The 23422-nt window shown below is 51.5% G+C and overlaps 2 protein-coding genes and 1 non-coding gene across 13 annotated transcripts in view; 1 reads left to right on the forward strand and 2 right to left on the reverse strand.

Moving 5' to 3' along the window:
- LOC111561809 (neuroblastoma breakpoint family member 6-like) overlaps positions 1–23422 on the reverse strand; it is a 129029-nt gene that overhangs the window by 48952 nt on the left and 56655 nt on the right. The gene's annotated exons all lie outside the window — the stretch shown is intronic.
- LOC101095725 (neuroblastoma breakpoint family member 6-like) overlaps positions 1–23422 on the forward strand; it is a 74395-nt gene that overhangs the window by 11934 nt on the left and 39039 nt on the right. Inside the window, exons 1-2 of one of the 10 annotated variants that reach the window (XR_006582965.1) lie at positions 16044–16553; positions 18368–20405. The exons of 7 other annotated variants lie outside the window; for them this stretch is intronic. The gene's annotated coding sequence lies outside the window, so the exon portion shown is untranslated. Of the gene's footprint in view, positions 1–16040; positions 16554–18349; positions 20406–23422 lie in introns of those variants that run through there. 2 more of the 10 variants (XR_006582966.1, XM_045033388.1) reach the window with 2 other exon arrangements.
- LOC111562189 lies at positions 15590–15753 on the reverse strand. Its single transcript, XR_002745231.1, has one exon. It is a non-coding gene; the product is annotated as a U1 spliceosomal RNA (small nuclear RNA).

Below are 23422 nucleotides of genomic sequence, written 5' to 3' on the forward strand. Positions count from 1 at the left end.
AGACTCCAGACAACTATTGCTGACAACTATCTCCACACAGTGTATGCCAAAGTGTTGATGCTGCTTTATCGTCCTCTGGTGTGCTGTGAGTCATGACTGTTGTGCCCTGGGGTGGTTCCCACTCCTGCCCCATAAGCTGGCGCTCTGGCCATGCCCTGAACACCTGCCTGTCCCCGCCACCCCCCCCCCCCGCACCTATCCCGGGTGCACCCACACTGTGGCCCCAGCTGCAGGCAGACTGCTTCATTTCCCTTTGTGGGGATCCCGCTTGTGTTCTCTGACCAGTCCCTCCGCCCTGCCCTCAAAACTAGCTGGCACTGCATGTTGACTAAACCTTCTTTCTGCATGTCTCGTCCTCCCAGCAACACCAGGCTCTGCAGGGAGCTGCCAGTGGCCCCAGAGGGTGAAGTCCCACAGGACTCAGTGGGGGAATGTAATTTGACTCCTTCTGTTGGCCATGACCTGTCAGACACCTTTAGGCCTTATAGGAGTGCCTCAGTCACCTTTGATAAACAGGAAGTCTTCTTGGGCGTGGATGTAGATGGTGAGTCCTGTTCTTGTGAGGGGCACGAAGTTCCTGCTGGGGCCCCAGGAAGCCTGTCCTCTGTGTCTTCAACAACCTGAATCGGCTGAGAGTTGCATCCCTGCCAACAGGCCCTGTAGGCTCGTACCGGTTTGAACTCTGCTCTCGGATTCACTCTTTAAAAGGCATCCTGTGGCTCAGAGCCCTTTCCTTCCTTGTCCCAGGCTGCCCTCTGTCCCCCGGCCCCGTCCAACATGCAGGCTGTTGGTACCAAGTGAGGCTCGAGAGGAGAAATGGAGAAAAGGGAAAAAAGGGTTCCGAATCTCAGCCACCGCTATCTTACCCGGAGACAGCTGGGTGACAGTCCTCCTTTGTTTTTTCCTGATTTTGTTTTGTTCCAAAAGGAGACCTCTGCTACTTGTGCAATTCTGCTGCCAATTGTATTTCTTGTGTGGCTTCCTACAAACTCCATGGCTTTCCACGCAGGTTTGTGGTCAGCTCCACATTGGCTGCATCTGTTAAATCGTTGCTGAGCTGCTAGTTGTTTCTCCTGGGGCGCCCGCCTCCCTGTGTACCAGAGCACCCAGTTCTACCCAAATGATCTGAAACAGTTGTAAATGCAAAGAGAACAGTTGCTAGACACGCCCAACGACCCCTGTGACCCTGCAGGACTGCCAGCTCCTACCCTGTCAGTGCCCTTTGTGGTGTGAGCAGAGCCAGGGCTCATCCAGCCCCTCCAGGAGCTCAAGGTCTCCAGGAGATGCTCCATGAAAAGCAATCAGGGCTGAGAGGTTCCAGACGATTTCTGTTCTCACTAGGGGTCCCATGGTGGCTCTTCACTTGGCTGCCTGGCACCCTGGTAACCCTGCAGAGCTCTGTGTCAGAGACACTGACAGCCAGGTCTGGGTTTCCACGGGGGCAGGGATGGGACAGGTTAAGACGCGTCTCAGGAGGGTGATGTGTGTGACATGGCCTTGCATTAAGCCTGGGCCATGAGAAGCTATGAGGATGGGCGGAGATGAATGAAGGCAGCGTCTCCATTATGCACAGCCCGTCCCCGGTGCAGGTTCTGGTGGGAACGTGGGAACAGTGTGTGTGGGCTGTGATTGCCGCAGGGGGCGCCCCAGGAGGGCTGCCCTGCCCCAGCCTCCCTGCACTGGGACCAGCCAGGGAGAAACAGGCATCTGAGGCCTTGAGGCCAAATTCTCCCCCTCTTCTTTTTTCTTTTGGGGCCCATATCAGCCATTCTTTCTCGTTCTGCCCTGAGGCCTCTCTAGAACCTTCTCTCTAGGCTGTAGGACGAAGGGTACTACTACAGAATAATAGGCATGAGCCCGCCTCCCATGCAAAGCCGTCTGGACTCCAGGGGGTGACGTTCCCTTCAGGGACTTTGCGTCCTGGACACTTGCCATCTCAGCATGCCCAGGCATAGACACAACGGTGACATCGCCTTCGTATCCATGATGTCTGCCTTTGTACCTGCTCACTGGCTGGTCTCACAGACGGTGGGGGAGGAGGTGGGAGGACATCACAAATGGAAGTTCTGGCAGTGCTGAGTTAAGAAAACTGGGGTTTGTCCATTGAAGTGTCTTCTTGCTTCAGCCCCGATGCAGGTGCCCGGACCCCAAGGGCCATCGAGTGGAAACTTGACTTTCCCAAGGCCGGAGGTGCAAGCTTCACAAGCACCGCCACAGTCAGATACCCAGGTGGCCAATTCTGTGCCAGGGCAGCCGGACCAGCAGTTGGCTTGTGGTGACCGCAGAGCCAGGCTCCGCCCCTCCCCCACCATCAGGAGACTGGCAGCCACGATGGTTTCTGGGAGCCAATGGCCGCTCTTCCAAGGTGAGAGGTATGGGGGGGAGTAGGAGGCTCTAGTCACAGGGTTGTGGGCGGGGGCAGCAATGGGGCCTCTTGCAGGCTTGCTTTGCCCAGCTCCAAACTCACAATGCTCCAGTTCCAAAGAGCTTAGGGCTGAGGATCAGCTCTGTCTGCCCAGGCGCCATGGTTTCAGCCTCCTGGCTGTTTACTGGCCAAGTTATTCATCATCTCATGTATGTCCCCCTCGGTCCCTTCATCTGAAACCATTGAAAATGGGATCTCCATCCCATCAATGCTGGGAGCATGAAGCTACATAATTTCCAGGGGCCAGAGTGAGCATAATGGCTTGAGAACATCGATGAACCTGTAATGCGTAATTCTTGTGTCTTTGTGGCGTCTGAACACTTGGAAAATGGTTCCGTGGCATTGTTTCACGTGTGCTAGAGCTGTTCTTAACTGGCTCTGCTTTTGCTGGACCCCATCTTTCCGGACTCTCTCAGCAAGGCTTGTGGGCCAGTGTTTGCTCTCCTTCAACACCCATCAGGCAGCCAATATTCCCTGTTAGGCGCTCACAGTAACAGTGGAAATACTGGCCCCACGATAGTTTCCCATGCATTTGCCTAGTTTCCCTTCTCTGCAACTATAAGGGGCCAGTTTCCTAAAGTGCACACTCCGTTCTCCAATACTTCATCTAGTTTCTCTTGTCCCGCCTCATCTCCACGAGCACGTCCCCAGCTTCGTTGTCATCAGGATCCGTGTCAGCTCACATTTCATGAAGACCGAGCGTTTCAGCGTTCCCCTGGGTTGTGTCGTCTTTCCCCTCCCACCCTTGGTGTCCCCTCCTGGAGCCTGGGTCTCCTCCTTCAGGTGCCGACTTCATCTGAGAAAAGAGGAGACACAGTTCCCAAGTGAGGTGATGAGGGCGCAGCCCTGTCGCCCCGCGGAGATGCTCCAGAGGATGCCTCAGTGGGAGTTCAGGGAAGCACAGCCCTGACAGGTGGCTTAGGACGGGAGATTCTTACTGTCTTCTCCCTCTTGCCTCTCTGCCACTTCTCCCTGACTCCCGTGGTCCCGGCCCAGACTCTCCTGCTGGCTCAGTCCCTCTCTGTGGCTCACCTTCCCCACAGGCCTCAGCAGGAAACGGGGCTCCATGCCAGACTTTTGTCCAAGGAGGGTTTCTTAGTCCATTCAGGCTGTGATAACAAAACTGCCATAGACCGGGTGATGTAGTCAGAGCAGAGATTTGTGTCTCCCGTTCTGGAGGCTGAGTAGAACCAAAATCGAACAGTGGCACATTGGGCGCCTGGTGGTACCTCCTTCCTGGTGATGTGTGGTCGCCTTCTTGCTCTGTCCTCACAGGGTGGAGGGGTGAGGGAGCTCTGTGGGGTCACTTTCATAGGGCACAGAGCCCTTTCATGGGGGGATTTGCCTCCTATAGGCCCACCCCACCCACCATCACGTTGGGAATTGGGTTTCCACAGATGAATTTGGAGGAAGACAAACTATCACTCTGGGGCAGGTGGTTTTACTCTGTTTGATTCTCAGCCTGTAATTCTTCCCTGGTGCTTAAAAGGTCACCTGTTTCTTGCCACAACTCTTCTCATCCTTCTCAAATTTGTATATATTTTCCACTTGCAACTGACTGAAGAGTGTTTAGAACTTTATGCTCGATGTCCCCCAACCCTTAACTGCCCATTTACTCAATTAGATAAGAATGTGCTTATAGACACACATATTTACGTCTTATGTCACACACATTACGTGTATTCGGTGTGTATGCTCTGCATAGTATACATATATGAAATATATCAAATATTGGGGCATGTTCTGTAATTCCCCAGCTTTGGTTTCCCCGGTGACTTTCAAAAGGCTTGCCTTCAACTTTGACTCCTCCCTTGAATAGGACAGCCTCTTCCAAGCACCATCTCCTGGCCTTTGTCTCTTCTTGTCAGAACTGTGTGTTTTGACCAATTCTGCTTTTCTCAATTTCACTTTTGGCGCTGGGGGCATGTTGCCCTCCCTGCGCTCTTATCCTTACAGGGTAGCGTGAGAGAGGTCAACAACACAGGGGGTAATCAAAGCATGTCCCTCGGCGCCCCATACACGTGAACTTCTCGATGGCCTTTGTCGTCCTGCCCATCGGATCCTTATTCGATGTCAGCGTAGGTAGAGGATTTAGTCACAGGAAGATCATGACTAACAGTGCATCCTGTTGAGGTGCTTTTATTTTCAGAGCAGGGTTTGGAAGCTTCCATGGGTGTGAAGAACCCTCCCAAGCTGGAGGGTGACGCTGCTGAGGGCTCGGTGACCAACCAGTGTGCAGGTCAAGTCTTTGGCCACGTTAATGCCCTGGGTGTGATGAAACAGAAGATGATGAAGAGAAAAGTGCAGTTCGGCGAGGGCAGACTCGCGTGCAGATTCCGTGGCATTCAAGCTTAGGGCACAGAGGTAATGGCGTCCGAGGCTCTTGGAGTATGGATTCCTGTTGCTGTGTTATATTATAGCTCCTCCCACACCACAAACTGTTTCTCTTCCTCGTTTGGTCCCTCCCACAGCTGCCGCTGCCTCTGTCTGGTCCTGCCTCTGACTGGTCCTGCCTCTGTCTGGTCCTGCCTCTGTTTGCCATTGGGACGGCCACCCTGGGGGCCCTCCCATCTCCATCAGCTGTGGCATGTGAGCTGCGCTGTGTCCCCACGGGGGCTGTCCTGGGATTCCCTCTCCCATGTCCTCACAGCCGCGGGGAATTTGGCCCCACGGTCCCCCTCAGCAGACCGGCATCATTTACACGTGTTGCCAAACACATGGCACTTGGGCACAAGGCACCCACTTTCGTGGCTTCTTTGACTTCCTTCCTTGCTTCCCCAGCTCCATGACCTCTTTCTCCCAGAGCATTGTCTTTTTTTTTTCTCCTTAATTTTTCTTTTAAAGTCATTTATTTTCAGAGAGACAGAGACTGCACGAGTCGGGGAGGGGCAGTGAGAGAGGGAGAGGGAGGGAATCCCAAGCAGGCTCCAGGCTCTGAACTGTCAGCACAGAGCCAGATGCAGGGCTTGAACCCTCAAACTGTGGGCTGGTGACCTGCGCCAAAACCAAGAGTCAGACGCTTAACCGACTGAACCACCTAGTCTAGCCCCATCAGGAACATCGTCTTAATGTGTCTTGCACATGGCTTCTCCTCCGGGGTGTTTCCAGGATCCCGAACTAGGACGACACTTACCCCTCAGCTTCTCCATGTGAATAAGAAGTGTTAAAACTGAGGAGAAAGAGCACCCCGACAAAAACTCCACGACAACATGGGTCACCTCTGGGACTGCCACACGGCCTGCCTGGGGTCAGGTTTGTCCTCGGCCCCAGGTGAGCAGGCCTGTGCTAATGTCTGTGGGGTTTCCAGGACTCAGTGTCCACCCACACCTTGGGACCTCAAGAGAGCTGGCATCAGGTGGAGGACAGTCATGGCACTCTACAGGGACACTGGCCAAACACAGATGCAGAGGCCAGGTTTCCAACCTGCACAGACATGAGGTGTTCAGGCATCCACCTGTCTTCCCTTTTCACTGCCGTTACCATGTCTACATGCCCAGCTGGTTCATAAAAGGATCCACCGAAAGGAACTGAGTTGAGTCTCAGGCCAGAGCACATTCGCGAGCATTGACTGAATTAACTCTGGGTAGCTCTGTGAAGTCCCCGCGAGATCCAGGGGAACACGAGACAATCTGTGCCTCATACAAGTCCAGCGGAGAACGGGGATTCATGGGAGGGTGTCCGAAGGAAGACCAAAATCTTTAGGGCCGGTATGGTCATGGTGGCAGAGATGAGGACAAGAACACCGTGGTCTGAAACAGAGTAGCTTAGCTAATAGTTCTAAATCACGCTGTCGTGAAAGAAACACTGACTGAGCTTTGAAGTCACGTGAATGCCGTCACCCAATCCCTTGAGATTTTGATTTCAACATTCTGGGCTGGGGTGTGGGTAACGGGAGATGTTTTAAAGCTCTGCTGGTATGCACCTAGGAATCAGAAGGACTGTGGATCTATCGTATGTTCATAAGCCAGATAGAAGGATCCCGTGTGTGTGTCACTCATTTTGTGGACAAGCTGAGTATCAGCCCCAGATGGAGTTGACATTCCTCCCTCAATAGAGCCCAGAGAAAGAAGAGGACAAAGACACATGAATGAATTCGATGAATACTCCCTCTTCTGGATCCAAGTGTCTCACAATTTTTATACTATAGGATGCAGTAAGAAAGAAATGTTGCCTAGAAACCCAGTGTAAGAACAACAATCCGTTCCCTGATTACCAGTAACAGAATTCAGGGCTCATTTTCCTCCTCGTGCAATGAAAATCACGGTTGACTCTTCACTAAATGCGTTTCCCAGCCTCCTGACAGGTGCACTGCAGATGGAAAGGAAATGTTTTAATCAAACTTTCTCCTTATATAAAACCTCAGTAAAGAAGCTTAGGTCTCCCTCTGCCCTTTGCAGGCCCTCGTTTACATAGTGTCAACACCGAGAGACTCTCTCCTCAGGGACAGTTTGGGAAACGTGCGATAAGAACCTAGACGACTAAAAGGAAGGCTCTTCCGTTTTCTCTGCAGAGTTTCGAGTGTCTCCACTGAGAATATTCCTAGATGTTCCCTCAGGTGTATCCTGGCGCGAGGTGCCCTGCAGGGGCTGTTGGGGTCCCTGAGCAGAAAGGGGTGAGGCCCTGGGTACACTCCCCGCTCTTTTCGTCATTCCCCTTGGAGTTTGTCCCTTTGGGGTTCTTTTCAGCCCCTTTGGGGCAGGATTGCTGTGCAAAGCCTTATTTCCGTCCAGCCAAGCAGCCAACAGCGTCTGCTGCCTGCCCACACCCCCAGATCGGAGGCTTTCGTCTCCCGACCCCCACATGGATGGGAAGGGCCCGAAGCCTGGGTTTCAGTTCCAGGGTGTCAGGCACAGGTCACACGGCTACAGGTGGTCCTAATCAGCTCGTTGGCCCACGGTTCCTCATCTGCACACGGCAGGACTGAACTGGGACATAGTCTGAGGCCCCTGTTGCATCTCACATCCTGGGGCTCGTTCCATAGCCTGGCCTCCCCCTTCAGAAGACCAGGGCAGGGTGAGAAGGGGTGTGTTTGTCTGCAGAGGGGCCCCTCCTGCCTTCGGCAGTCTGTTTCTGAACGTGTGTGGGGGGGGGGCTAAGCACATCCCTCCGTGGGAGACATGAGAAAGCCATCACTTTGCTCCTGATGAAGGGGGTTCCAGGGTGAGGTGGCTGCTGAGGGAGGGATGGTCGGGACCTGGCAACAGCTCAGGGCAGCCTTGAGCTGGGATGCCACCAGGCGCCTGCCGCGGGGAGCACAGGGGTCCCTGCATCCTACAGTGTAGGCTGGATGCAATTGAGGGGGCTATTGCTTCCGACTTGTGGCTCTCACTCTCCCCCTCAGCCTGCCTGCAGACCCCCCTTCAGCTCCTTCTCTGCACGGGGGCTCAGCTCGCCCCTGGCCTCTGTCACCACGGAGCCATCCCTCCAGGCTCAGCCGTCAGCAGGAGCTGAACGAGACTCACATTTGATTCCTCTGTCTCTCTCACTCTCTGTCTCAGATACCAAGGACTCCAGGAACTAAGAAAAGATACTCCTCATTTAAACGAAACCCCATCATAAAACCCCATCATTCTCCACTTGCTGAAAAGAACTCTAAAGCAGCAAATCAAGCTAAAGCCCAAACAGAACATGCCAGGGATCCTTAGCTGAGAATCGACATCTCGATCACAAGCCACTCTCTGGGATTTTTACTCCAAAAGTCTGGTTTGATGAGAGGAATTCTCGCTCTTCTGACTCCAGTCGTGATAAGTCGCCGAGGCAGCCAATGCCCAGACCACACGCCCTTGTGAGACACCTTCAGTCTGGCTCCTCTCCATTCCATCCTGCGGATAAGCGGAGGCTGGAGCAACGTGGCAATAGACCCCATGTCCAACTGGACATTCTGGGCCACCCGCTGGGCTGTGCCAGGAGCAGACAGCATTAACTACGCAGCGTTCTTGCTGAAGAGGCTTAGCCTGAATCTGAGCACGAGGTAGGGATCGGACAACTGCAGAATTTCGACCATGGAACAAGACATCGGGCCTGTCTTTCTTCAAACAGCCAGTGTCCACAGCACAAATAAGACGACAAAAAGGAGAAGAGATATCTTGGGTTCCAAAGGACTCAGAAGATTGTGCTATCGTAATTTTGTAGTCCTTTCGAACCCCAAACATCTCCTCACCTTTCTGTGGCTGTCTCTGGTGGTGGTGACACTTCCTTGTCTGTAGGGGACAGGCCAGATGTCTGGCTTGATGGTCTACATCCTGAAGGTGTCTGATCACTTCCTCCTGATTAAATTCAGGCTAACCTTTTCCCCGGTCGTTCCCTCGTGAATGCTGTGGTTGTCCCAGCCCCGCCCACCCAGAGACCCAGAGCGTCCAGTCTGCCATCACCATCATTGTGAGAGCAGCACTGGTTGCCTTCTATGGGGGGCCTATCAGATCGTTCATGGTCTTCTGTTTGGGTGTGACATCTGAGAATGTGCGAAGATGCTCTCTCTAAAGTCTGTCTCTACAATGTTACCATCTTTTAGTGATCCCTGCAGTGTGTCACAACCGTATCTGTTTGTATGTTGGAAAAACTCTAGTTGTATCATCCTTGTGTATGTGTATTTGCTGGCATTGTGCTGTGGAAAAGAACACTCCCTCCCTGTTCTATATCATTAAAGTGTTTATTTTGACAATCACTGGGGACTGGTGAATTATGTTTCCTTCAGGGCTCCAATCCATCACCATCGTGATGTAAATATTCTTGGTTCTCTTCTGGTATTTAATGCTGAGTCTCTGTATCTTTTAGGCTCTATTTCCCCTGTGGGAAAGAGTACATATGTGTGTCTGAATGTGCACCTGTTGTTTAGAAAGGTTGTAGATGTCGGGCTGAACACTGCATCACAAGTGCGGGACATGTTTGGTTCTGTATTACCTTGTGAAACTTGTCACATCGCCATTCTAAGATTTAAACGATCTCGGGGTGACTGGGTGGCTCAGCAGGTTGAGGGTCCAACTTTGGCTCAGGTCATGGCCTAGCGGTTCATGAGTTTGAGCCCCACATCGAGCTCTGTGCTGTCAGCACAGAACCACCTTCAGATTCTCCGTCCTCCCCCCCGTCTGCCCTTCTCCCGCTTGCATGCTCTCTCTCTTAAAAATAAATAACCACAGGGTCACCTGGGTGGCTCAGCTGGTTGAGCGTCCGACTTCAGCTCAAGTCATGATCTCACGGTTCGTGAATTCAAGCCCCCCATCCGCATCTGCGCTGACAGCTTGGAGCCTGCCTCAGATTCTGTCTCCCTCTCTCTCTCTGTCTCTGCCTTGCCCCCACACTCACACTGTCTCTCTCTCTCTCTCTCTCAAAAATAAATGAAAACAACACAAGTTTTAAGTGATCTCCCAAACTCAGACTTCTGACATTATTCTATTTTCTCTTCTGTCTCCACCTGACACTTCTTATAGTATTGTTCCCACCCGGTGAAACGGATGCCATTTACATCCTATTTCTCCCACCGGTTCCACTCCCAGACTTTTGTCTCAGATCTACAATAAAGTGTATTCAGTGACGATCAGTTGTACAAAAGTCAAACTTCCCCAGTCATCTCTTATTGGGCAGAGTTCGTCTTTAAATGACTCCTAGTGACAGAATCAAGACTCCCTGAGTGGTGTATATTTAGTACTCTTTTTCTACTGCCTTTGTACATGGACATCTTAGGTGAATAGAAAGTGCTTGTACAATGAGTTTTTGCTGCGGTATTAAAATATATGGCCTTGCTTTGTATGTTTGGTGGGGATGTAGACTATAGATTGATTTTTCTCTGCATGCGATATAAATTGGCTTCTTTGGGTGGTGGGGAAGGTGTATGCAGCATCAGAGGTTTTCTTTTTCTGGAAAATCTATTCTAGGGGTGCCTGGGTGGCTCAGTTAAGCGTCCACCTTCAGCTCAGGTCATGATCTCACATTTCGTGAGATCAATACTCAAGGTGGGGTATCTACTGCCAGCACAGGGCCCACTTAGCACAGAGCCCACTTCATATCCTCTGTCCCCCTCTCTCTTCTTACTTGACACATCTCCAAAGGCAAGGGAAATACAGGCAGAAATGAACTATTGGGACCTCATCAAGATAAAAAGCTTCTGCACTGCAAAGGAAACAATCATCAAAACTGAAAGGCTACCGATGAAGTGGGAGAAGATATGTGCAAATGATAGATCGGATAAAGGGTTGGTATCCAAAATCTATAAAGAACTTACCAAACGCAACACCCCAAAAAACAAAGACTCCAGTGAGGAAATGGGCAGAAGACACGAATAGACACTTTTCCAAAGAAGACATCCAGGTGGCTAACAGACACATGAAAAGATGCTCCACATTGCTCATCATCAGGGAAATACAAATCAAAACCACACTGAGATACCACCTCACGCCAGTCAGAGTGGCTAAAACGAACAACTCAGGAAACAACAGATGCTGGCGAGGATGTGGAGAATCGGGAATCTCTTGCAGTGTTGGTGGGAATGCAAACCGGTGCAGCCGTTCTGGAAAACAGTGTGGAGGTTCCTCAAAAAGTTAAAAATAGAACTACCCTATGACCCAGCAAGAGCACTACTAGGCATTTATCCAAAGGATACAAGAGTGCTGATGCAGAGGGGCACGTATGCCCCAATGTTTACAGCAGTGCTTTCAATAATAGCCAACCTATGGAAAGAGCCTAAATGTCCATCAACTGACGAACGGATACAGATGTGGGTTATATATACAATGGAACACTACTTGATCATGAGAAAGAATGAAATCCTGCCATTTGCAACAAGGTGGATGGAACTGGAGGGTATTATGTTAAGTGAAGTAAGTGTCACAGAAAGACAGATACCATATGTTTTCACTCAAATGTGGAACTGAAGACACGTAACAGAAGACCATGGGGGAAGGAAAGGGGAAAACATAGTTTCAAACAGACAGGGAGGCAAACCAGAAGAGACTCTTAAATACAGAAAACAAACTGAGGTTTGATGGTGGGAGTCGGAGAGAGGGGAAATTTCGTGATGAGCATTGAGGAGGGCACTTGTTGGCTTGAGCACTGGGTGTTGTATGTAAGCGAGGAATCATGGGAACCCAGTCCTGAAGCTCAGAGCACACTGTTTTGACTGTATGTTAGCTAACTTGACAATAAAGTATATTTGGAAAACAAAACAAAAAAAAGAATGAGGTAGATGATAAAAATGCTGACGGCAGAGGACTGAGCAGACCTAATACGTGCTGAGTATTTACTCCTTGCCAGGCACTGAGCTCAGTGCTTCACCTGCACCTCTCCTGTAACACCGGGGACGACTCGTGTAGGAGAAACCCCATTGGCCCCATTTTGAAATGAGACACTGAGCCACAGAAAGGAAAATTCAAGACACTCAGGCAAAGTCACACTGTAACTCAGCCAGGCTCGCACCTACAGCTTGTGAGCCCAGAGTGCTCTCTTTCTTGACCTCTAGGTTAGGGATTTCCAGGGAGAAAGAACACGTCCAGCCTCTGATGTCCTGAATGGCCCTGCTGACATCCCGGCCTGACTGTTTTGTTCTCACGCTGGGAATAAACAGTCTCAGATACAAGATCTCAACCTCAAAAAGACTCTGAACCCTGAGACAATGAGACACAACAAGACTACCTGATCATTCCAAGCAGGCCCCACAAACACCAGGTCACCGTGCAAACTACAACGCCCCAAACACCCTCCTCTTTTCGTAAGGAAATGACTGCTGACTCTCACCGCAGTCAAGAAGGGCCCGTGCAGACTACCAGTGTTCAAGGTAGAGCAGACCCTGCTTCCTTCCAGCCTCCCCACCATCAACCAACCACAGCCCTAATCCTGTCATGTGTGGTTCTTTCTACCACTCTCTTACTGAGACCATGGGGTGTGATCTTTCCGGCTGCAATGATTATAATCCCCCACTTGTTTCTTGGGATGTACGTTCCTGCTGATTTGGCTGAAGGGAAATCCGAAATTTCTCCTAAGGTTACGTTTCTCCTAAGATTATGCCAGGGGAGACAGGGAACAATTTTTCACTCGTGGTGTGGCAGATTTCCCCAAGGTCGATGTACCTCCTCAAGGTAAGAGTGCTCACTGTACTTGATATTCTCTTAATCTCTGCTCCTTTCCTAATATGGGAAATTAACATTTGCTAAGGGATAGAGAGTTACGATCTATGGGCTTTCTCCTGTGTGGGATTTAATGAGAGCTGTCATCATCCTGAACTTGTAGGGAACTGAGGACAAGGACCACAGGGTGGCAGGGAAAGGTGGCTCTGGGCTTTGGGAGTCACAAATGGGCACACGCAAAAAGAACAATACGTGATTTTGGAAGACGTGTCAGCAAGAAACATGGCCATAAAGGCCGCTACGTATTTCATCCATGATCCACCAGTCACTTTGCTCACAGATTATCCCTGTCTATCTTGGCCATGATGAGTGCTTTAGGAACAGTCAGAGAATTGCATCAGACACATCCATCTGAAAAGGACACACATAAAATACTGCATTGCCAAATCAGACCCACCAAACCCACAAATCTTCTCTGGTATCAAGTTTGATGTACATTTTCAAGGATAAAATTAACTGTGTGAGGCACGAGCAAAGCAACAAGAAATCTCGGACAACCAACACTAACTGCAAGAAACTTCTTCCCACCTTAGGGCGTGTTCTGGCCCCGAGTTAACATACGTGCTCTCTAAGTGCTGCATGAAGTCGTCACTTGTACCCAATGAATCTGGTTGAAGTCGATGAACCTGGTAGAAGTCATCTGCTAGGCTGATACTCACATAACTGATGCGACAGTTTCCAGGAAACTAAGCTACATAAATCCACGGGCATATGTTTGAGTCCCTACAGGGTTCTGCTCACACGAGATCCCTCCCACTTACAGGCATGTCGTAGGTAAGGACTCTCCCTACACTAACTACCATGAGTGTGTTTGCCAAGAGGTTCCTCACTCGACGTTTATGCGGAAAGTTGACCGGGGTACCTTTCTTTCTTTCCAGGCCAGGGTCACTGAAGGAACTGAGCAACTGCAAGGAACCCAGTTCCTGTTCTTCGGTCCAAATTGTCTGGGGGGAGTTTTTAGGCTGAGCTTATAAATCAGCAGGAATCCAATTTTCTTCCTCCGAGAAGAGATACAATGGTTTCTCCCAGCATCGCTCTTTGGGCAGTGCAAGTTTGCAGAGAGAGAGAGAGAGAGAGAGAGAGAGGGAGAGGTATCGCCAGGCATGTTATTTTAGCAATGCCATGGTCCTCCCACATTGTCCATCACACTCACAACAACGCCTGGTTTAAGCATCCTCTCTCCATTTCCCTTTATTACCTGCTTGACCTACATCCTGCCCCCAGTGAGGGAGCCAGCTCAGAGGGTCTGCTTAACCTAGACTAGAGGTGGGCCAAGGAGAAGTGTGCCTGTGGCTAGAATGGGCTGCTTTCAGAGTGAGCCATAACGTGGCTACAAGCAGTTAGAAACCAGCTGAAAACACCGTTAGGAATAAGCAGGGCCCAAGGCAATGGTATGGATTTTACGTTTCGTATTGATAGCAGCTTTCTTGTACAAATACACTTAGACTTACTCAGGGGAGCAGGGCATCAGACAAAATGAAAGAAAACTGTGTCAAGTGTGAAAGATACTGTTACCAAAGTTACATTGAGTTGTAGAATTGTTTTTTATCCTTTAGCCCCTCATTTCCACACTCAGAACCTAGAAAACTTTCCTCACTGCCCACGGAATTCAATGTGGACACAACAATTTAAACTATTAACCCAAACTTTCCATTTTTTTTCCATAAACCTCGTTGAATACCAGGTATTGCAATGCCCACTCCCATGTTCAGTGAGACTAGTGAGGGCGGTAAGTAATGTGGTATATGCAGGTGATATTCTGTTTCATGGCCTACTTCTGTACTCCGCGTGTCAACTGTTCTCCGCCAGGGGACCTCTGGCCACACACGGGAAACCCAGCAAACTTAAAAGTGTAGGGTCTCTGCGTTGATCTTGAATTGGCATGTCAGTCAACGCGTAAGATTCTCTCAGGGCTCAGAATGGCTCTGGATCTGCAAGGACAAAGGTAGTTGCCCCATCCTTTCCTCAGGGAGAGTACCTCCAGATTTCCTGATTCAGGCACCTTATGACGGCCAAGCACATACCACGATCTCCACGTGAGGCAAAATGTTTACAGATGTGTGAAATGCCTTCCATATGCTCCAATCCCTGTGCGCCTGTTTCCTGAGTTCCTGTTGTGTGAGAGTCCCCTTTCCCCCAACCCATGGGGACCCTGTGGGAACCCAACCAAATCCCCGTGTGATTCTTTTTGTCTTTTCCATATAATCCCCTCCTTTCAGAGTGTTTTTCTTCTCTTTTTTTAATGGTTCTTATTTATTTTTTGCAAGAGAGAGCACGCGCAGTGCAGAGAGGGAGACACATAATGCAAAGCAGGCTCCAGGCTCAGAGCTGTCAGCCCAGAGCAGGAGGTGGGTCTTAAACTCAGGAACCCTGAGATCATGACCTGGGCCAAAGTGGGACGCTCAACCACTCAGCTACCCAGGCAGCCCTGGAGTGATTTTCTTTTTTCTTTTTTTTTTCCCCAAAGACACCTCTGAGTAGCACTGGCCTTAGGCTCCTGGGAGCTCCCTTGTACCTGCTGGCAGAAAATGGGGAGGTGAGGCAATGGTTGACCACTGCAGCCCCACTTCCCTCCCCTCCTGCAGAGAAAGCACTGAGGCCATCCCTAAGAAATGCGAACACATGGGGCGCCTAGGAGGCTCCTTTGGTTAAGCATCCAGACTGCAAGCATCTGACTTGGGCTCCAGCTCCTAACCCAGCTGAGGTCAGGTCCTGAGCTCCCACTTGCAGTCCTGGCGCCACATGTGTGGTGAGAGGTCAGAGCCCTCCCGCCCTCTTTACAAAGGCAAATCCGTAAAGAAGCCTTTGTATGAGGATCAGGGTGACAGTAAGGAACAGTTCAAACCCCCAAGGGACATTGCTCCCCCCGCCAAAAGTGAGAAACAACCAGCCACACAGGAGACCAATACCAAGGACAGGACAAGTAAAGAACTGCCTACAAAAGCAGCAACTTACTCTGCTGTGAACAGACATCTTAAAGGAAGAAGAGAAAGGAGAAAAACAAGGCAACGAAGCACTCAGACACATCTGACCTTGAAAGACCGCTGACCAGGGGAGAGCGCGAACGCAGTCCCCCACTACCACAAATTATGCAGTCGAGTTTCCCACATTTGGGGAAATCGCAGGGGTCAGCACGCCCGCAGTGCAATGGGCAAGCCTCGCCCTGGGAAAACCACCTTCCTGATCATGGTGTCTCCCCTGCCAGGTAAGTATGACTTCCGGCCCCTCCGCCCCAACCCAGCCTCACACGCACCGCACTGTACACACACGGTCACTGGCCTCCCCGCACCCCAAAACCCTCCGCACCCACTCCCGTCTCAACCGTCCTCACCCCACACACGTCGTCCTCACACAAGCCGAGCCACAGCTCGGGCACTTCCACAGCCCGGGGAATTCTACCGCCCGGTAGAATTCTGCGGCGCCCACCGCGGCCTCATTTCCATAAGGCCACGCCCCGGTCAGGACGCAACGGCCCCGCCTCACTCCCCGCCCCTCCCCGCGTCACCCGGCTCCACGCGCACGCCGTCTCCCTGCCCCCAGCTCCGCTCCCGCCGGGATCTCAGCGCTGAGGCTTCTCCTCTTCCTCCCGCCCCCCGCCTCCTTCCTCTCCTTGCGGGTCTCCTCCGTCTTCTCCCCTCCACGCTGATTTGCTTCCCGCTCGTCTTCCCTCTCCATGCAGCTCCCGCAACGCCCCCTGCGCCCGTCGTGGCGCCCACGCGGCGGTCAGCACCGGGCCGACTGCGCCCGCCTGAGAGGAACACGAGGGAGGACGTCCCCCAGCCGGAGAAGCGCCCTCACACCTCGCTCGCTCTGTCTCTCGCTCTGTCTCTGCCCAGAGCCCGGTTTGAAGGAGACACAGTGCGATGGCTCCACCTGAGGGGCTCAGCCGCCAAGCCAGTCCCCCCGCACCAGGACTGGACACCAGCGCGGGGGGGGACCGAACGTCTGGCAGCTCGGGGCGCGCGAACCCACACCTGTCGTTTGAGAACTGCCGCGTGCCTGCTGCTTTACAGGTGCGTTCGCCGGGCGGGGCGGGGCGGGGCCGCGGCGCCCCCTGGTGGACGCCCGGGCTGGGGCGCACCAGGATGCCCGGGTTGAGGCGGGGGCGGGTCCACGGAAACCTGACTTGAGCTCACTTAGACCCTCCCCGCACTGCCAGAGGTCACAGCAGGGGTTAGTGGGGTTCCGGGCGCCCCACTCTGCCTCTGCCGTCCCTTCCTCCCCCCCTGCGCGCTTCCCCTTGGAGGAGATTTCCGCCAGCAAAGTTCCCCTTCCGTGGGGAAAAGCCAGGTCTGGAAAGCCAAGCAGCACCTACTCGGAAGAGACTAGTCCTGGGGCAATTTCCTGGTCCTGTCCCTCGCGTTCTGGTTTCTGATTTGCCTTTGTCTCCCTTGGGCCTTGACGTGTGCTTGACTTTTACTAGACTGCTGAAATTAGAAGAGACCTGGGGGGGGGGGGGCATGGGGCCGGGGGTCCGACATTCGTTGTCACCTGAGTCAATAGTGTGGTGGTCCCCGGAAGGATGCCCCCTGCCTGGGAGGTCCCCAGCCTCATCCCGGATCCTGTGAAAATGATCCATCACACACAGCAAAGGGGCCTCAGCGAAGGTGCTTAGGTCAAGGACCCTGAGATGGGGAGATCGTCCTGGAATATCCGGGCGGCCCCCTGGAATTACAGGATTACAGGGGTGCCTTCTACCTGGAGGAGGCAGAGGAGGAGATGTCTGCCTGCTGTAGCTGGTGGTGCGGAAGATGGACAGAGGAAACCAGGGCGGGTGGGACACAGGCGCTCCCTTGCCAAAACCTCCCGACTGCACTGTAGTGAGGTTTCCCTGGATTAAATTGTTCAGTCTCCCTAGGCCTCCAGAAGGGGCGTTGGCCCTGTTGACATCTCCATCTGAGTCTGGTGAGATCCTTTTTGGGACTTTTCACCCACAGAACTGTCAGGTAACAAACGTGTGTCCTTTTAAGCCTCTAAGTTCGCGGTGAGTCGGGACCCCCGCGACAGACAACCCATGTCAGGCGTCTGGCTCATCACGTCAGCGGTAGTTAGATCTGCGGGATGGAATCTATTCTGTATAAATGCTGCAGGTCGTGAGTCTTAGGTGGTCCGGCCAAGCGCTGCTTTTCCACGGTGAAGTGTTAGGTTAGGTACCTGCCGATGTGAGGTGCTCCAGGAGTGAAAGGTTCAGAAAGAATTCTCGGGGCACCTGGGTGGCTCCGTGGCTTCAGCATCTGACTCTTGCTCTTGGCTCAGGTCCTGATCTCACAGGTTTGTGAGATTGAGCCCAGAGTCAGGCTTTGTGCTGACAGCAGGGAGACTGTTGGGGATTTTCTCTCTCTCTCTCCCTGTATCTCTCTCAAAATAAATAAACTAAAAAACAAAACAAAGACTTCGTGAGACGTTCTCGGTGCAAAAAGGTGTTTATAAAAAGCGTGAGGACAGGACAGGGGGACAGGAAGAGCTGCACTGGGATTGTGAGGTGTGACTGGTTATAAAGTTTTAATTTGGGGGTGGGGGAGGATGGGGGTGTAGAGCCCAATGAAGTTTCCGTCAGGAGTTCCATACGTTCCAGAAGGCTTACAGGACCCTGGAGGTCTGGTTGGCCTCAAGCCGAGGTTGGTTTTTGCGTCCAGCAGAGCGTTAACATTAAGGCAGTTGTGAGTTCCTTGAGGAGGTCCTGTGTCAGCTGTTGACCAGTGGGCTGCAAGGTGTAAGGAAATTGAATTGCATCTACATTTCTTTTGCCTTTCTTCACCTCATCACCCGCCATCTTTTTTCTTTCCCTTCTTTTCTGTACCATTCAAAGTCTGTTCCCTGCACACAGGCTCAGCACGTTCTTCTGCAAAGTGGAAGCCACTGGTGGTCACACAGATTGACTGTTCACTTTTCAAGAGTGGGCTGTGCTCCTTTCCCAAGGAGGGCAAGGACATAACTTACCAAAGGAAAAATACGGGAGAACCCCCTCGTCTCACAGCTACGTTTCTCTGCGCGAGTTCTCTTAAGGCACAGAGCTACTTTTCGGCATGTCACAGAGAGCGAACATGCAAGCATGGCGCTTACGGCTTTCCCCCAGAAGTGATCTGTGACTGGATCCCGAGCAGACCTGAGCTTTATAGGGCGTCATAGGCTGTTGCTCTCGTAAATGTCACGGACATAAAACGAACTTTGTGGAAGCACCGAGTTCTCATGAGTACTGATTCTGCGACCAGGCCCGGCAGCACAGGGATGGGGGAGGAATTGTCCGGATCCTGGAATAATCACGGGGCAGCACAGCCTCGCTCTGGGCTTCTGTGTCCTACTTGTTTACAGACTCGTCATCCGTTCTGCGGATTGGGCCAGCGAGTTGCCCTGTTGACAGCCAAAGGCACTCATGGGAAGACTTAAACAACCAAGTGTGACAGCACACGTGGGGTCACTCCGTCCACCATGAAAGTAGGACCCGTGTCTGCCTCAGGTGTGAGTCTTTGGATGGATCTATTTGTTACTGGAGGTGGTGGGGAGGATGGTGTTTGAGGGTTTTGTGGTTGCTGCTGTCTGTGTTGTTGAACTCTTTCTAGGAAATCATCGTGGAGCGATAGCTTTGTGTTAGTTCCTGGAAGGACATGACCGAGGACACTTGGCCGAGGAATAGTTGCAGATCTCGGTGCCACATTTGGGGAAGGACTTCCACGCTTCGCAGTTAAAGATGCTCCCTTAAAGGAAACCAACTTTATTCGTACCTTTGGGTCAATGTTAGAGAGCAATATGTTGGAATTGGTCTGCAGCCCACTTGCATCAGAATCACCTGGGTTTGATGTAAGCAATGCAGATTCTGGGGCCTCACACCAACTACATCTCTTGGGGTTAGAGCCCAGGTGGTAGCTTCTGTGATCTCCATTGCTGACTCTAAGGCTTTCCCAACCTAAGAAACACTCTCTTTTACTTTTACATTGGGGATTCTTACACAATGATCAAAGAAGCCCCAACTTTTTCCTTTACTCCGAAGACTTTAAACACTGGACCGTGACCTTCTTAGGGACAGTGTGACTTTGCTCCTCTCGCACACTCAGCCTAGAGACGGTGCCCAGATCAGAAATAAAGCAGGTGAAGAAAAATGTTTGATTTCTTTATACACGTTTTGCTCTCATAGCCACCGAAAAGACTGTGTTTCATTTCCTCTAACAGACTCTGTCCACCAGTTATGTTGCCCAAAACATATCGCTATGTAGCAACATAGAGAAGTCTCTGTGGTACATTTATACAGAAGGACACGCATTCTAAAGCACTAGGAAGACACAGACGAGGCTTTCACACAACTGGGGGCCTCTCAGGTGCCACTTAAGTATGATCACTGGGTTATCTTATAGAGGACTCTCGATGGGCTTGGTCTGGCCACGAGTCCCAGGTCCCCAGAGAGGACTTAGTTAAAAGGGGACAGCGTAACTAGGCCGCGGTCATCGCCACACTTTGGAGGCCATAAACGGAGATAGGAGGCGCCAGGCTAAGCGGGACATTGCACGTGGGAAGCCACCACTTTCGCCACGTGGATTCAAAGCACTCGGGTGCTGCAGTGTAGACGGACGCCCAGCCCACGCTCGCCGGGCTGAGCTGGCCCCAGGCAAGCGTACATCTGGGAGTAGTGCCGGCTGAGCCCCGCTGTCCCTCAGGGCACCGCTGTCACTCGTGTGCTTTAGAACTGCTGAGGAGCTCCCGTGTGGGGACCACGCGTCCCATCCGGAGGGAGCAGGGTCCTGTTTCCCCTGGGTGACCACGTGAGGACGGGCACTGAAGCGAGAAGTAGCCGTTGCGAGTTCCCAGGCCGGTGTGGCGTTTAGAAGCAGGGTCACAAGGCCCTGTACAAACCGTGCCTGTTCTGGGCTGCAGGGCCAGGCCGAGGGCACCCTGGCTGATGGTGCTCTGATGATGCTCTTGATGGTGCTCTTTAGCCACGGGGCAGGCCCTCTGCCTTCTGCCCTCCTGCACCGAAGTGCTGTGGGCCTGGCATGGGCGTCCTCGAGGCCGCCTGCTCCTCCCACTTCATCTTCCTCAAGTGGCCTCATCGGCCAATAAGGCCACAGGCTCCTCTTTAAAAAACAATGCCCTGGGGCGCCTGGGTGGCGCAGTCGGTTAAGCGTCAGACTTCAGCCAGGTCAAGATCTCATGGTCCGTGAATTCGAGCCCCGCCTCAGGCTCTGGGCTGATGGCCCGGAGCCTGGAGCCTGTTTCCGATTCTGTGTCTCCCTCTCTCTCTGCCCCTCCCCCGTTCATGCTCTGTCTCTCTCTGTCCCAAAAATAAATAAAAAAACGTTGAAAAAAAAAATTAAAAAAAAATGCCCTTAGCACTGGTGCAGTGCTTTTTAAGTACAGACGTTGAGGGTTTCCTTCTCCCAGTGTTTCACCCTGACTGTGGCTATTTTCTGTATTCGTAAAAGTCTGTATTCAGAATCATTTTCCAACATTGATTCTAAACTCTAGGAGCCACACCAATACAGACCCACAGGAACTGGATTTCTTCTCCTGCCCGAAACCAGAAAGCAACTACAAACCACACAAGGAGAGGGAATTCGGATTTCCGAGATCCTGGGCATCAGGGTTGGAGGATGGCGATCCCGGACACTTGGAAACACACAGGCGAGCCGAGCCCTACCGTGGCTCCAGTGTGCTGCCCCGAGAGACTTTCCAAGCAAGGAACCGGGAGAGGAGACTGAAGAGGAGCCCAGTGGACCTCGTGGGGTCGAGGACACGGAGCTGAGAGTCCACAGGACAGTGTAGAAGGGAAGACAGAGCTGCGGAAAGCCAACTAGGGAGAACTGCTGGGGCGCCCAAAGGGTGCAGCACAGTCCTGCTCTGTGCCTCCCTGGGAGCCACCTCCAGCAAATCGGGGGCAATCCTGTGAGAAGATTAGAGGCAATAGGGCCCGGTTCTCACAAAGGGGAAAGAATTGCTCATGAGGAGAGAGATCAATCCTTTGAACAGAGCCCAGAGCTGACCCAGATGTGAGAACCACCAGAGAAGGACATGAACACATGTATTCTAATCATAGGTGTGCCTGGGAAGCTCACTCAGTTGGGTTTCTGACTTCTACTCAGGTCATGATCTGGAGGTCTGTGAGTTCAAGCCTGACGACAGGCTCTGTGCTGACAGCTCAGAGCTGGGAGCCTGCTTCGGATCCTGTCTCTCCCTCTCTATCTGCCCCCCTCCTGTGCGTGCATATGCGTGCTCTCTCTCTCTGTCTCTCTGTCTCTCAAAAATAAATCATCATTAAAAATGTGTTTTAAGTGATCATATTCCATCAGTTGAAAATGTTAAATAGATAATGGAAAACATAGAAAAGACCCTCTGTACCTTTAAGAGATGAAAATCATGGGGTATCTGAGTGACTCAGTAGGTTAAGTGTCCAAGTCTTGATTTGGCTCAGGTCATGATGTCATGGTTTCTTCATTGAGCCCCACAACAGGCTCTGCGCTGACAACTTGAGTCTGCTTTGACTTCCCTCTCTCCCTCTCTATTTTTCCCCAGCCTCCCCCCCCCTTGCAGGTGCATGCTCTCTCTCTCTCTGTCTCTCTCTCTGTCTCTCTCTCTCTCTCTCTCTCTCAAAATAAATAATTTTTTTTTAAAGGAACTCTTAAAAAAAGAGAGACATGAAAACTACGATGTCGGAAAGGAAATGTAGTGTAAGGGATTGGAACAATTAGAAAATTCAGAGGAATGTCTATACTACCTAAAGCAATCTACACATTAAATGCAAGCCCCATCCAAATACCACCAGCCATGGGGCACCTGGGTGGCTTGGTCGGTTGAGCATCCGACTTCGACTCCGGTCGTGATCTCGCAATCCGTGAGTTTGAGGCCTGCGTCGGCCCCTGTGCTGACAGCTCGGAGCCTGGAGCCTGCTTCGGATCTGTGTCTCCCTGTCTCTCTGCCCCTACCCCGCTCATGCTCTGTCTCTCTCACTCTCAAAAATGAGTTAATGTTAAAAAAAATAAATAAAAAAAAATACCACCAGCCTTAGCGATAACGTCGTCGACCCACCTATATTTTGCAAGTTATACGTATCATACACTGGATACTTACAGTGAAGCAAGCTAGAGAAAAGAAAATGTTACTAAGCAAATTCTAAAGAAGACGGGGTGCCTGGGTGGCTCAGTCAGTTAAGGGTCAGACTCTTGATTTCGGCTCAGGTCATGGTTCATGAGTTTGAGCCCCGTGTCGGGCTCCACGCTGACAAGGGCCCCTGAGCCTGCTTGGGATTCTCTTTCTTCCTCTCCCTGCCCTTCCCCAGCTTGCGCTCTCTGTCTCTCTGTCTGTCTCTCTGTCAAAATAAGCAACTCAAACTTAAAAAAATAAATAAATAAAAGATAAGCTGGAAAGGAAAACTTAACCAGAAAGTGACAGAGGTCAAAATGGAGGTATTTAAGGCTACAACTGGGTCCTCTTTCAGTGATATTGAACACTTTTTCATATATTTATGAGTCATTTACTTGTCTTCTTTGACAAAATGTCTTCTCATGTCTTTTACTGACTTTAAAAACCCTGTTGTTTCTCTTTTTGGAGTTGGAAGAGTTCTTTGGCTCTTGTGAATACTATTCCCTCTTTCCTACAGTTCAATCTGAGGCTATTTTCTCCGGTCTGTGGCTTGTCTTTTCATTTCCTTATTGGTGTCTGTTGATGCAAAAGAGTTCTTTTTTTCCTTACACTGCTTTTTAATAAATGTTTATTTATTTTTGAGACAGGGAGAGAAAGCTCACCCACAAGAGTGGAGGAAGAGCAGAGAGAGAGGGAGATGGAAGATCCAAAGCAGGCTCTGCCCTGAGAGGGGAGAGCCAGACGAGGGGCTCGATCCCACCAGCTGGGAGATCATGACCTGAGCCACAGTCAGACACTTAACTGACTGAGCCAC

This window comes from Felis catus, chromosome C1, assembly GCF_018350175.1.
Source record: "Felis catus isolate Fca126 chromosome C1, F.catus_Fca126_mat1.0, whole genome shotgun sequence".
In the NCBI taxonomy this organism is placed as follows: domain Eukaryota; kingdom Metazoa; phylum Chordata; class Mammalia; order Carnivora; family Felidae; genus Felis; species Felis catus.